Source organism: Dipodomys ordii, unplaced genomic scaffold, assembly GCF_000151885.1.
Source record: "Dipodomys ordii isolate 6190 unplaced genomic scaffold, Dord_2.0 Scaffold25, whole genome shotgun sequence".
Classification (NCBI taxonomy): Eukaryota; Metazoa; Chordata; class Mammalia; order Rodentia; family Heteromyidae; genus Dipodomys; species Dipodomys ordii.
This window is the reverse complement of record NW_012267241.1, coordinates 4,125,031-4,141,476: the sequence shown is the minus strand read 5'-3', so window position 1 is coordinate 4,141,476 and position 16,446 is coordinate 4,125,031.

The following is a 16,446-nucleotide window of genomic DNA, read 5'->3' as shown; positions in this document are numbered from 1 at the left end:
AAGGAAGGAAGGAAGGAAGGAAGGAAGGAAGGAAGGAAGGAAGGAAGGAAGGAAGGAAAGAAGAAAGGAAGGAAGGAAGGAAGGAAGGGAGGGAGGGAGGGAGGGAGGGGGGGAGGGAGAGAGGGAAGGAGGGAGAGGGGAGGGAGGGGGAGGGGAGGGAAGGAGAGAAATGGAAGAAAAGAAAAAGAGAGAGAAAAGAAAAAAATGGAAAGGAAAGGATTGAAAGAAACACTTTTCTGGAGTCAGCAACTACACTTTTTTTCTTTTTAAAGTCTCTTTAAGTAGTTATATTATCTTAAAGGACTTGCTATTTAACAAAGCGGTTTATGAATATATCTTGATCAATGTCACCCCTTTCAAGCCTCGCAGAGACCTCATTGGCTACATTTTGCTAGTTCAGGTTTTACATTTTTTTTATTCCAAATGACAGATCCTCTTCACCTGAATTTCTATCATTAGTTCCTGGAGCCAATTTGTCAACTCAAGAAAGGTTGGGAAGCACCTAGAGGCTTATGTGCTCTCAATCCGTTAGCCAGCAATTAACCACCAGATACAAAAATGTGAACGCTAAGCTGCACTGTCTCATGTGCAACAAACCAGGGACACAAGTCAAAAATCCCCCATTTTCAAGATCAAGATGAAATTATCTTTCAGATTTCTCTGCCTAAAAGTCTGATCTTTGGCTTCTTCCTTTGTTTTCCCCTGCTCTCTTTGTATTTGCCAAGTAAATTCCTTGCAAAAATTCATGATCTTCTTCTGGGAAACCCAACTATGACACACTGCTACTACATAAAGCCAGCTGAATATCTGGATTAAATGAGCATATTGTGTCCAGCCCCAAATCCACCATCATGTTCCATCTGCCACTTATTTTTATTTCTGTTAGGAAATAATAAGATATTATTATTCCCATTGACCTGTAAGCACATAGCATTCCCATTCATATCCAAGCTTAATACTTCGAAGACATTTTTAAACAATTTCTTCTTTACTTAATGGCCATTTATATTATATATCACAGTTCGTGAAACATTCTCATTTATTTAATATCATGTGAGCCCCACACTTTAAAAATCTATAGGTCAAATGTGACTATCTTCATCTTAGTGTAATGCTTCAAAGGATAAAGGAAATTAAACAGCAAGTGGAATGAATAATTGGAATGAGTACCTGTGCTTTTGACTTTGATTGACTACTTTTCTACAAAGCCAGATGTTCTTCTTCCCAGATATCTTTCAAACGTCTCTTTTTTTTTTCTTTTTCTTTCACACAACCTTGGTTTAAGCCCTGGCTATCCTTTCTCAAGGTATAGCAGTCATCTCCGAAGTGATCAGCTTACCTCTCTTTCTCCTTTTGCATGACTGTAAGCTTCTGCTAAATTATATTTCCCCCTTTCATATGAACTAGATTCTATAAACATTTTCTTGCTCATCTTCCCTACCTTATTCTATGCTTTATATGTGACTGTATCACAGTCACACATAAACAAAACTCCCCAGGTTGAAAACAAAACAGGTTGGAAAGATAACAATGCATATGAGGGATTAGAAAGGCTCTTGGTTGAACTGTAGCTTGCTCTAATGTCAAAGTCAGATTGCAGGCTTCAGGAACTTATTGTCTCCAAAGGAAGAGATTGGATGATTTAAGTTAGTAATAGCTGTTGGAAAAGTGATCAGGCTCTATTCAATGGAATTTCCAGGTGAAGCGATGAAGCCACTTTCAATCTGTACCTGAAATCCATCATATGTAATAGTCTATCTCTCTTCCTTCACAAGGACCTGGTAGTCCTTTGTGCAGAAGATGGTAAGATCTTGAGATGGAAGGATACTGGGCCTCAATTCAGTGGTGCAGACAGGAACTTTATTATACACTGAAATTAATGAGAAGTGGTCTGTTTAAAAATATATTTGTATTAGCCTACATCAGTTATATAAGAAGGGTTTTTATTGTGACACTTCCACATAGGTATTCAATGTGCCCCATCAGTCTTACCCCATCATACCCCATGACTCTTTTGCATACTCCTTCCCCCCTTCCTCGAATAAAGACATAATCTATGCTTGTGCTAAGCCTTGAGATTACTTTGGGTGTTCGTTTTCATATGAAACCTGCTAGGATATCTGAGATGATAAAATAGAATTCTAGCACATAACATGGTACTACACACTATTCAGTACTGATTAAAGTAAATACAAACACAGATTTTTATCATAAAGTGATTTTGATTAATAAAAAGTATACAGTTATCTACAGATACAGTTATCTGCTGATATAAATAATATAAAAGAGCTATATGCCAGTGGCTCAGGGGCCTGAGATCTGAGGACACAGTTCAAAGCCAACCCAGGCAAAAATCTCAATGAAATTTCATCTTCAATGCATCAGTGAAAAGCTGGACTAAAAGCATGGCTCAGGTAGTAGCGTGCCAGTCAATGAGTGAGTCCTGAGGTAAAGTCCTAGTACTGGCACATACATTAAAAATAAATAAATGAAAAATAATTAAACAATGTAAGAGATGTAAGAAATAAAATTCAAGGCAGGAATGGGTATTATGTTAAATATCTCAAAGTGTCTCATAATAATTATGCTTAACAGCTATGAGTTGAATTATTCAATTATATATAGCAAACTGAATAGGAAGTGATAATGAGTTGAGACGTTTTGAAAGAAACTCATTATAATATCCTCAAACTGTTTCTTTTTTATTTACGTAAATCATTAAGTAAATGAATGAAGGATATAGCTATACTCTTTAAAATGAATTTAGTGTTTTCTTAGTTAATGGAATAATAATATCATGATGATTGTTCATCCCCTGAGGGGGTAGAAAATGTTAGTCAACAATTTTAGGCAACAGTGCAGAGAGAGGAAGTCAGTCTTGTTGGTGTTTGTTTCATCTACAACAATCAAAATGGTTCATGTCATCACTACTTCAATGGCTCTGGCCTGTCGTATCAGGTTCTCATGGCCTTACCCCTACATCAGCCAAGGCCATTTTCCTAAACATGACACAGACAATGTTACAAGCCAGCAGAAGCCATGGATCACAAACTTTCAAAACGACTTTCAGAAACATAATCTTCCCTTCTCTGCTGGCGTCTACAGCTGCCAACTTTGTCACCACAGAAATGCATCAGCTTCCTCCTTCCAGCTCCACAACTGAGAATTCACGGATCGGTTGCTCTAAACCCAACCCACCTCAGTCTGGGTCACTACCATTTCCCGTCCTACTACTCATACTCTCCAAGTGGCCTGTCTACCCTTACCCTGATGTCTGGTTCAGTAACACCATCTAATAAGATCATGGTTTTGTGTCAATAAAATCCCTTCCTGTTCCTTTTCTAATTTTTCTGCCCTAGTACTCATAAATTTATCTTCATCATGCCCTCCAACCGTGTAGCTAAAATTAGACGGATTTCCCTGTAATAAGTTTTCCAGCATTGACCCTGGCTCCAGAATGCCGAGCCTCTGTCTCTGCTCAGACTATCATTTATTAATCCTCTAGTACTCAATCTTCACAGGCACACATCTAGAGGTCACACTTACTCTGTTAAAAAAAGAAGAGAGTAGTTGACAGATACTTGTCAAAGTTAGTCTAAGGGATGAACATTAATGGATCTTCAGTGCCCCCAAAGCAGAAATTCAAATCTCTCATACCCAAATGCAGGAGATCCCAAGCTCTGAAACTTACCTTGCACTAAATCCCTAACTCCAGTCCCTGCCCATAAGTGGCTTGGTGTTTTGTTTTGTTTGGTTTTGTTTTCTCCTGCAAATGATATGTTACAAGTATGAAGAAAATTTTCAAAACTAACATCTTCTAATACTAAAATCAACATGAAATCATCTTAACGAGGAGAAAAAAATGACATTGTATCAATTGGAATGCATATCTTCAATCACAAATTAGAGGGTTTAAATAGGTGTTTATCAGAATATTGAGTCAAGGTAATTAACCTGAGGCTTAAATGTAAATGGCCATAATACCTTAGAAAGCTCAGAGGTCAGATTATTTTTTTCTTTTGCATTGTGATTGCCATCAGTACGAAGGTTTTATAGGCAAACCCTTTTTTGCATATTTATAAATGCTACCTGGGTTCTATTGCATGACTATACATACATAAAACATACACAAAAGGGGAGATTTGAGAGAATGAGAATAGCAAGACAAAGAAAAAAGAAAGGGAAAAAAGCAGTTAGCTTTTCCCAAGTCCATTGGAATGTCTATACTTTCTCTGAATGGCATAAATTCCAACGTAGTAAAGACTGACCTTAGAAATATAAATTGTAGAAGTGACATGAGACAGATAAGTTATGAAATCTAGACAGAAACAAGTGGACAGGTCTTTAAAATCCAGTTTCTGAATTTCTGATCCATAGCATAGCACAGGGACAAAGTTCTCTCTGTAGGTGGTGTCTGTAGAACTGGGTGTTTCCACTTTCTTAGTGCAACTGGAAGTGTTTATTGTTATGGATGGTGTGGGTAGATCTCACCTTCTCATCACAAAGCAATCCCAAACATACAAAGACATCTCCCAATTGTCTTGGTCACCTGGATATCTTGCCTGAATTCACCCAATTTGTCTTATTTCCTCCAGGAAATTCTTCCTCCTCTTCCAAATAAGACTTCCTTCTTGTGGATTCAACTACAGAGATCCTTCTAAGGCAAGATGGAGGTATTGGTGAAGAAAGAGGAACCAAGTACCTTGGCATTTTGTTTTCATATGATAGGCACCTACTGAGACCAGCTAAAGGGCATCGTGAGCTGTCCTTGACTCTCCAGAGCACAAATAGTATTTATCTCTGGGCAGCGGGCAGCGCCAACGTGGGTTTTTGTCAACCTGTCAATTTTTTTTTTCTTAAACAGAAAGCAGAGTTCAGTAAATAAAGATAAATGATTGTGCTCCTTCTCTGCAGACCCTGGAGCTAAACTGAACAGGCCTCTTATGGTTTGGCCCTGCTTCATTGACTGTTCAGACAGCCCAGTAATACGACAGATGTACCCAGCCGTTCCCTCTTCCCCGCTGTCCATTAGATTATGTTCATTTTGTCTGAGATGCCATTAGAAGTCTCAAGGTCAAAGAAGTCATTGGGAAGAAAAGAGGATGACTAATTTTTTTGTTGCAGCCCTTCAATGCCCGAAGAGCCTCCAGACAGGTGGGCTCTGGCTTTGTGAGGGGCACAAAGAGGTGGGGAAGGGAGGGGGTGCTCTATGCAATTTACTAGAAATAAAATGCAGGTGTGCAATTAACCTAAACACACTTCTGGCAACCAGCACGGCTTGGCATTGGAAATTTTATTTGAATCAAGGGAGAATATTATTTGGGATATTTTGCAAAGTGACAAATGGATGATTTACCTGCAGCAATGTGTTGAGGAGGAGCTGGTGAAGCAAAGGAGCCTTTCTCTCTATCTCCTTCTCTCTCTCTCTCTATCACTCTCTCTGTGTCTTCCTCCTTTTCTTCCTTCCTTTCTTCTCTTTAAAAAAAAAGAAAAAAGATAACAGTGGTTTGGTTCTCACCAGTTTTTCCCTTGGGATTTCTTGAGGATATCATGCAAATAGGGAATTTGTCCCTGCTTAACAGCTGTGATTATGCACGTAATGGTCCTTGAATTTATATAGTGTGTTACTCCTGAGCTCAAAGCACTTAATGCACATGGCCACATCATTAACATTTAGAATCACAGAATGTGAAAACGATAAGAAACCGTGGGTCACCTGCTTCAACTCTTCCACAGAAAGAAAATATGCCTGGCTATTATATAATGTTTTTTACTTGCTTTGTGCATGTGAGGCCGATTATCATTCTAAATAACAGCTACATTTTCTTCATGTCTAAAAGCTAGAGCATCTCATAAGCCTGATACAAAACACAAAGCTGTACAACACACTGGTATTTAGAATTACAGAGATGAAGAATTAGAAATATAAATACTGGCTGATCTCTCCAGAAATGTAAGATGTCTGCCCCAATATCTAGAAAGATGGGGTCCAAACAAGAAATTATTATAAGAGGAATTTAGGTTCTTTTATTATAATGACATAATGACATCTATTTTCATTTTTTTAATATTGAAAATAAAAGATTGCTGGAGCTGGGAAGGTGGCTCAGTGGTAGAGTGCTTGCCTTGCATGCATGAGGCCCTGGGTTTGATTCCTCAGCACCACATAAGCAGAAAGACAAAAACTGGAAGTGGTGCTGTGGCTCAAGTGGTAGGAGGGCTAGCCTTGAGCTGAAGAGCTGAGGGACAGCGCCCAGGCCCAGAGTTCAGGCCCCACGACCGGACCCCCCCCAAAAAAAGATTGCTGTTTGAATTATTTTTCCACTGCTTAGAAGAAAACACATAGGAAAATTTCCCAGAGAGTTTATCATTTAACATTAATCAAGTCTAAAAAAATAGAGTATTTTTAATTAATTTTATTATCTTTAAGTAGTTGTGCCAAAGTTTTACCATACAACATGTCAGCCTGTGAGTACAATGCATCTTAATCAATATCACCATCTTCACTGATTTCCCTCATCACTTCCAACTCTATCCATCCCCTCAATTTTCCTAGCTTCATAAGCTATACATGGAATATACTGTAATATGACTGCTCTCCCCTCTTTTTCTCTGTTCATTCATCTTCCCTCCCTCAGACACAACTCAGATACACCTCAGGTATTGACTTTCTGGTATTCATTTAAAATAATACTTAATTCTTGCCTTGGGACATTTTGTTGAATTGAGGTTGTACAAAGGAAAAGTGCAACTTGTTTCTATTCAACCACATCCAATAAGAATAAAGTTAGCCTCTTATTGGGCTTATCACTATGAGCAGAATCAGAAAATACAACTTCTTGTGAGTTAGTGAATATTTTGAGCAGAGGACAAAATTCAAAAAAATACCAAAAATAACTATCTATTTAGGAATATAAACACTGATATGCATAATTCAGAATACAAGAGATTAAAAATAAATTAGGTAGTAAGAGGGGAAATGAAATGGGAATTTCTGGGATTTAGAAGGGATCTTAGAGATCATTTCTTTTGCAGACAGGTAAATTGAGGGTCAGAGATATCATTGTTTAGTAATTGTCCAATGCAGAAGAAATGCTTCTGTTCACCACTCATGTCAATACCAGTTTTATATCATTTTGTATTATATGTTGTTTTCTCCACACTATGAAGAAATAGATTACTAAGTGATGACACAGATCAAGCTGCATTGTACACAAAAACTGCTTTGTTTAGTGGCAAAAAAATTCAATGCATATCCTAAAATTAAGATAAGTAAGGAAAGGAGTGGGTTGGGAAGGGTGGTGAAAATTATGAAAGTGTGTCACTGATCAAGATGCACTGTATTCATAAACTGCCTCGGTGATTGGCAACTCCTTTGGACAACTACTTAAAGATAATAAAAATATCCCCCACCAAGAGAATAGAGCAGAGTTCAAGAAAAGAGACATGTTTCTTTAGCACAGAAGAAAAAGCCATGACACAGGGCTCTGTAGGTTATAGCCAAGACAGTTGGTGAAGGAAGATCATAGGAAATGACTCAATTTAATAAACAATCCAGAAGTTCTCACGGTAGCCTCTAGGCTAGAGGATGTGAGAATGACAAGAATAGGAAATATAATTCCTTACTTTAAAGAACTCACTCAAAACTAAAGGAGTGAGAAGTGCTCAACGATGTTACTAATTCAAGGTAAACTTAGTTCCATCATATAAAGGCAAATAGCAATGCTTCAAAAGCTGAAGGCACCTACACCAAAACGACTCTCAAATCTCATCCAGATTTAGCTCCTGCATCTGAAACCCATGCACCCCCCCCCCATTTCCACCTCCAATGGATATCTTACACTCTACTCAATTTTAAAATTCATAACTTTTCTCCTGACCTCTGATACTTCATTCTCCTCTTGACAGGTACCATCTCAGCACTATTCTCCAGTTTCCCATTATGCAAGTGCCAACACTACAACCCACACCATCAACCCACTATTTATATCCAGAAATCAGTGAGCAATGCTTCACTGCTTTGTCTCCTTCTTTGCATAGATCTAACAATCCCCAGTGGTTTCAGCTCTTAAATAAGTCAAAGGATCAGGACTCAGTATCTTTAACCTGGTCCAAGATACCATTATTTCTATCCTGGTATGTAGTATGAATATCATGGCGTGTACAAAATGGTTTTCCTGCTTCCTGGCTTGCCCCCTTCCAATCTAATGTTCAGTAGAATGTGCTAGGTTTTTCTTCAATTTACAGCCAGTTTTACGTTTCTTTTTATACTGTAGCATTTAGGATTAAATGAAAAACTGCTTAACATGTTATAAAAATTTCCTCTGATGATTTCTTCAACATCATTTCCCACCAATTTTTATCTTATATTTTTCCATTTATTGCACTACCATTAGATTCTGCAGGATTCCTTGATGTTTCCTGTTTATTTCCCTTTAAATATACTGCTGTGGTAACTGAATCTCTAATATAGTCTTCCCATGGAATGACACATAGGCCTAGACCCAAGAACAATACAGAAATATACATATATCCCGCATGGCTGGGACAGTTCTTTTTTGTTTTGTTTTATGCCAGTCCTGGGGACTTGAACTCAGAGCCTAAGTGCTCTTTGAGCTTCTTTTGCTCAAAGCTAGCAGAGCTCTACTACTTTTGTCTCAGCACCACTTCTGGCTTTTTTCTGATTAGTTTATTGCAGATAAGAGAGTCTCATGGCCTTTCCTGCCCAGACTGGTTTCAAACCCCAATCTTCAGAGTTCAGCCTCCTCAGTAGCTAAGATTACAGGCATGAGCCACCAGCACCCTGTTCCAATTCTTCTATTGATTTCAGGCTAACCATCGCTTCTTCCAGTTTTCCTGCCCCCTAGATTGAGTCGGTCCTTAATTCTAAAGTATCTTACTTGCTCTATATTATGTACTACATTTCGTAGCAGTTTACTTAAATGTATGACATGGGCTGAGGGTATGGTTCAGTTGCAGAATGCTTGCCCAGCATTTGAGGGGCACTGGGTTCAATCATCAATGTCTTGGGGAAAAACAAAAAGCAACAACAACTAAGTTCATATCTTCAGAGGCTTGGAATATCAGACCTGTGCGTTGCTTTATTACTAGTGCTTAAGCTTAAACATAGACATAATGATTAATATATATTTAATGAATCAATGAATACATGGTGGTTTTAAGAACATTTGATCTCAGGTAAGGAAGTACCTAAAGGTAGAAAATAAGTCAAAGTTTAAGTGAAAATTAGGGGGATTAGAAGCAATTTCAAAGGTCCTTTGCCCAGCAGGATGTGCCATGACTGGATCAGACCATGGCTGAGATCGTCATTTTCCTGAGCATTAAATTCATTCAGAATTGTTAATGGGTCTGAAAAAAAATAATTACAATGGTAACAAATTAGGGGTCTGTTACACTAACTAACTTTTCTCTATTAACACAGAATTTACTTTGAGGAGCAGAAAGAGCCAAGTGAGCAGATTTCATAATTGCAGAACTTTATTTTCACTTTGCTCTAACTTTCCCAGTGAAACAGAACATAAAGAAAGCCTTTTGCAAATGGATAATTACACACCACATCTCAGGATTATGAGATACTGTGTAACCTTTTCTCCTTTTCTAATGTGACTGAATGCCATCAGAGTACTATTCCTGCCTTATGGTGGAAAAGAGCTCTTCAAGTCACTCTTCATAACTTATAGCATTATTTCATGTTTATTAACATAAACCCATAAAACTTATCTTTTTTTCAGCACCTGAAGAGATCTTACAGATGAGCTAATACAAACTTCCATTTTAAAAAGCTGAAACTAAGGTCAAGAAAAGTTAAATGCCTCTTTCTGACATGAAAATTCAAGAATAAGAGAAACTTACATCAAGTGAACAGTAATGGCTCTCTTTAAAAATCTGTGAATTAGAGGGTCACCTTTAGGTACAGAAGGAGAAGCTAAGAGTTGTGACAGATGTCAAAGCATAGGAAAATCAAAATAAGCTTCACTAGTTTCCTTAGTTGGTTCTGATGGTTTAAGATAGACCTTTTATTTGACACTTTATCCTCTACACACATAGAAAGGGAAGACACTATGTAAGGAATACAGAATTTGGAACTGCAGATATACTGCTGAATCTAAATGCATTACAGCCTCAGCACATTACAAATAGACCGTTTCCCTTAAGGAATACATCAACTGATCATTAGGTTCACTGACAGGCTGCATTTGGTCAACTTTAACAACTTCCTCCATTTTCAACAACGTGTTAAGAACTTAATCATGCACGTGGGTAAACTCCTTGGAGAGTTCTGTCATGATACGTCTTCAGATATATTTTTATTGCTCTGATCAAAGGGCTAAGGGCAATTTTGAGTCATTTCAAATCTTTAGATTCAAAATATTATCTCCCAGTTCCTCAATTTGTATCTGGATGATGTGTACCTGTATTGTAGCATGCATTATGGGCAAACATGAAATTCAATTTGTGTTTGAAGGAGCATAAACCAAACAATTTGTTGAGCATATATATATATATTTTTCTTTTCCACATGTTAGATTTAACCTGTCCATTTGAAAATTAGTCAGGAAGGGCTGGGATGTAGCTCAGTGGCAAAGCGTTTAGCAAGTATAACATCCTGGGTTTGATCCCCATTACTAAAAAAGAAAAGACAAAAAAAGTACAGTTTAAAAAAATCCAGATGAAAATTAGGGAGATTAGTTCACTTCACATTATGAATTGGTTAGAGATACTTCAAACTCCTGATTTAATTCAGTAACATTGATGAAATGTTAGCTCCTATAAGAATGTGTGTCTTCACCTTTGTGCATGTGTGCATGCTTGCACCTATGTGCGTGCGTGAGTGCGTGCATGCTTGCTTATGTGTGTGTGTGTGTGTGTGTGTGTGTGTACCCAGTCCTGAGGCTTGAACCCAAGGCCTGGGCATTGTACCTGAGCTCTTTTTGCTCAAAGCTAGAACTTTGCCACTTGAACCACAGTTTCATTTCTAATATTTTTGGTGATTGATTGCAGTTAAGAGTCTCATGCACTACCAGCCAGGGCTGGTACCACAGTCCTCAGATCTGAGCTTCCTGAGTAGCTAGGATTACAGGCATAAGCCACCAGTCCCTAGAAACTGTCACTTTTGGATGAATTCACCAATATAACTCTTGGTAAATTAACTATATTTGGTCATTATTGATTTTTCTTTTTGCTGTTGGTGGTGGTCATGGGGCTTGAACTCACTCACCAGTGCTAGGCTGTTATTATTTATTTTAAGCTTTTATCTGGCCACTCCCTTCAACAACATTCAATACATCTAATTACTTCTGATTTGAAACCTTTCCTTCGTTGGGCCTTTAGGACACTTCGTCCTTTGTCTTCTAACACACTAGCTACTGTTTTTCATGCTGCTCTTCTAATTTTCTTTATCTTACCATACATAATACAAGCAGAGTCAAACAGTTCCATTGAAGCCTCTGGCTTTCAACATAAATTCAAATGCTGTTGGCTTTCCATCCAGGACCTTTGCCTTTAAATTTCATAATCTAATAAATATGTGCCTTGTCAGATCTATACTAAATATCTGACAGGCAATAGACTTTAACCTGTATAAAGTTATACCCAGCTTCCCTGATGCCTTCTCCAAATCGAAATGACCATTCCATTTCTCCATATGCTTAGGTCTTCATGTTTGAAGTCAACATTTATTCTTCTATTTGACATATAATAGGCCTTCAAACCTAAAGGAAGTTCCATTGCAGTCCAACTTAACATCATTTATAAGTAAGGATATCCTAATCACTTAAAAAATTGATCTCCACATGTTTAATGGATAAATGGTTCCCACATGAATAAATGGTTCCTCTTCCCTTTGCTATCCCATAATCCTTCCTCTCAAAAGAGATTCCCCTACTCTCTGCTCTTCTTTGTTCATTTTTTTCTTTTTTTTTTCTTATAAAGGTGATACACAGAGGGGATATAGCTGCATAAGTCAGGTAATGAATAGATTTCTCTTTGGACAATGTCACCCCTTCCCTTGCTCTCTCCCAGTTTTTTCCTGAAGTCCCAACCACAAGTCATATAGCTCATTTTTAATGTAATGTCTAGTGAGTACCACGGCTGCATTTGTTCACTCATTGTCCCTAGATTTCTGTGTCCCACCCTAATTATCCCAAAGACAAACAAATGAACAAACAAGACAAAGAGAAAACAAAAACAAAAACAAAGAAAACACCCTCTTGTTTCCATTTTCTGGAGTTCATCTCGATAAATATTATTTTGTATGATCAGAAGCACATGGGCATTGTACCTATTGTTCTTGCCCTAAGTATTTTTTTCTCTAATGTTTGTCTTCATACCACTTACTTTCATCCAACATACTTTTACCATCTGTCTTTCCTTGTCAACCTGACTATAAAGGTAAGCTCCAGATAAACATGAAATTTATTTTGTTCTCTGTTAATCCTCATTGATAGAACTGTGTCTGGCACATAGTAAGTATGCAATACAAAGCCCATGTTTCAATGAACAATACACAAATGGTAGTTATACTAAATAAATGTGCACTTAAACCCAAAAATAACATGGTTCTTTTATAACAGTGCTGCAAAGAAACAAAGGAATTTAGGTTCTAATTGTTAGCAATGTGCAATAATTTGAGAAAAATTATACAATTTATCCAACCTAAAACAAATTCTTCTCAAGCTGCATGGTATTAAATCTGAAACTTCATATCTAAATATTAAAAGATCAGAGGAAAAGAATCTGTCTGATTTATTGGACCATGGTAAAGATATTAGCATGTTGCCCTCTCTCCTATTTTGACTTAGCTTATTTTTTCTTATACTGATATATAATTATAAGGTCTTGACTTTTGTAAATATGATTGTCATGTAAGACCACTTCTGATCTTCTCCATTGCAATGTAAATGAGTGATGAAAATTAATCTTGAATGTTGTTCTGGACTTTTTCTTTTATCATTTTAAATAGTTGTGTATTTTCTTTTAAGTGTGATCACTAGTTCTGAAGTCTCCAATTGCTTGTAAACATTTCTTTTCTCTGAGTAATTCTATAACTAAGCTTTCCTTGACAGCAATGGCCCCATCCATTAACCTTCTGAAACTTTCAGCATTCTAGTAAGTACTGTACAGTTTAGGACTAAATACTTTGTTTCTAACAGCTATAGTAGTCTGATGCATTTACATAACAGTATGTTACTTTCACCAATCATATATATATATATATATATATAAAATATTTATTACTATATATGCATGCTGGCAAATATCCTTGATTTGGATGCTAAAAGAACTAAAAAACACATCTAAACTATGTGGCTTTTCACTGGAAAATTGTATTCTCTGTACATCAAGCCTATTGGTTTATAAAAGATAAGGTCTATCTCTAGTTGGAGGGCTTCAATGAGGAATAGGAGAGATCATCTGGTTGACCTGTACCTTGTAAGCTGCATGTGTCTTAGTTGTTGGTATGATGTGAAGCAGAGTAGAGTCATCAAAAGACTTAAAAAATATTGATTCTCAAGCCTTAAATCAGGTTATGTTTTCCTCTCGTGTTAAAATCTGTCCATATGATTACTTTTCAGAATTGTCCAGGTGACTCCAAAGTACTACCAAGGTTGACCAGCATACTACTACTACTACTACTACTACTACTGTCAACCTAAATCTAGAGTCCTACACCTCCATTTACCTTTTATGTCATTACAGATAAGTAAAATTACTCGCCCAGGCTTATGTGTCTCTGTCTCTAAAGTCAAATTCATAATAGTGCCTTCTTTACAGCATTTCCAAATGATTCAAAGGGATAATCCACAGAAAGTACATAAAGCTCTGTAAGTGAGAACTAAGACTTTTATTTGTAAAAAAGATACACTATTTCATTCTTCTGATGGACAAGGATTAAATTTTATATGCATTTTTCATTGCAGTGCACATTTGTTACTGTTTATAGACCCATTAATGTCTTCTTTGAAATTATAATGCAAAGCCTTGAAGAATCGAGTCTCCAATGCAAATTGGAGAAAAACTGGCTGAACATCACTTGGAGAAAGATACATATCTGGGAAAAATGGAAAGAATAACACCACTGAGGGAAATGAGCTAGCATGATTTTGCCCTATGATTTTGCCCTCAGCTTCCGGCTAAGGACAAGCAGCTGGGAAGCTGGTCTAATAAGAAGATAAGAAGAAATCAACATTAAGAGAGAGGGAGGGAGAGAGAGAGAGAGAGAGTTGGAGGAGTCTCCATCTTCACATGCAACACATAACAACTACAGAGTGGAAAATCCCTGATAGCTTACTGGTACCTCCTTGATGTGAAACCCAGAATGCTGTGATATAAACAGACATAAACAGAACATTAACAAGATAGTATTAAAACTCCAGTGGTAATTGGTGCTTCAATCTTGAGAAGAAAAAAAAATGTATCACAAAGAACATACTATATAATGGCTGAATATGTTTCCTTCATTACATTGGCACTTCACAAATTCAGAAAGGAACACTGACTTCATGTCACTTGTTTTTCTTAAGACATTTCCAAGAAGAAAAACACCAAATAATTATATTCTTGTTAAAAAAGATATATTCTTGTTATACTCCAGAATTCCCATATGATGTTCAATATGACAACTAAGATAAAGTAGAAAAGGGTGGAGGTGGGGGTTGGTGGAGATGGGAAGGGATGGGAAGGGGAAACAAAGGAGGAGGCAACAATACTTGATAAGAAATGTACTCATTACATTGCTCATGTAATTGTAACCACTCTGTACAGTATTTTCACAATTTAAAAAAAAGAATTTCTCTTCACTTATCTAATATAGTTTACCTCTATTATCTAAGCTCTTTAACTAAAAACTCTAGCTTTTAATCCTTGAACTTTGTATGCTGTTACGCTCACACTGACTACATAATATGAGGAAAGAGTTTTTCAAAAACTGAGCATGTAGTAACAGTAACTAAGTTGACATACGGTGAATTGTTCTGTTTTCTGGCATTTTTTATTGAAAAAACATGATGCTTGCTACATTATAGTAATGATGATGATTATTTCCAACATATTTAATAAAGTGCTTTAGATTTGACTATTTCTATTAAATTAACCAGATGGTGATAGCACATAATTTCACCCAGAAATGTACATTAATTATTAACAATAAATGTAGGGCAAAACAACAGACTTCAGTAATATAACTGCACATCTGCAAAAGAGATTGTTGGCGATTTGAAAATGCTAATTCTGTGATTAATCTTCCATTTGGCTACTGAACAGCAGAAGAGATGCAAAAAGGAGTGTTAAGATGAATGATGGCACATGCAGATTTCAAATCATGTTCTGATTTCAGATAACAGAAGGATGCTTTGGTAGGCAGTAGAGACTACTCCTCCTGCACCCCGCCCCCCCAAAAAAATATGGGTTTACTTTAGTCCCAAATCAAAATCAGTTTGGAAGGTATATTATGCTTTCTTTTTTTTTCCCAATCACCTGCCTTCTGGAAAATACAACCCTTTCTTTTTTCTTTTTGTCCTTCTTCCAACCTCCATGCTACAGCTTCTTACTTCACAGAACCACCATTTTCTCAAAGCCTGAAATCACCTTTCCATACTACAAGGGAAATTATTCTCTTTGTGTTACAGAGCCATGGTGATTTTACATCTGGAAAACAACATGCAGTTCTGGGCATTCCACCTCAAGGGAGACATAATGACTGTGGAAAAGTTCCAAATAATCAAGAGGACTGATTAAGGACCTTATGTTTGAGTACAGACAGAGAGAAGAAGACACTTCTATCCACAAACAAATACAAGAAAAATACAAAGTATTAATGCTAAAAATAAGGAATTCATTAATTCAACAAGTCTCACACTTCAAGAATAAAGATAATCAAGAAGAGTATATATGGTTAGTTTTTTGAGATGTGTATAACATATCGTATAGCTTTACAAAAGGGGACTTGGAGACATTTTAAAAATTGTACCTTACCAAATTTGCTGATCTTTGCAACTCCTGGAATAATATATGTATAATTTTAGAATTTTTATTTGAATTCCCAGATAGTACATCTGCAATCAGTTATAAGCTATTTTGGAGAAAAGGTTGACAAAAGATGATGTGTAACTTAGTTTTATAATTTAATATATAAAAATTTTAGACCTAGATTGTCAGTAGTAAGGAATACTCAAAAGAGTCCATGAATATACCTTAATAATAATCACAGCCTGTAAAAGTAGAAAAGTTTAACTAAGGTGCCAAAGCAAGAGAAAAGATATTGTTACAAGCAAGAATAAAAGTGATGACATTGCTATCATAACTTGAGATTCAATCTCACAAAAAATGATACAATCATACAATAAATTAGGCAGCTTGGGCAAAATGGATAAATTATTAGAAAGAAAAAGAGAAAAATACCAAAACTGACATAAGAAGAAGTAAGAA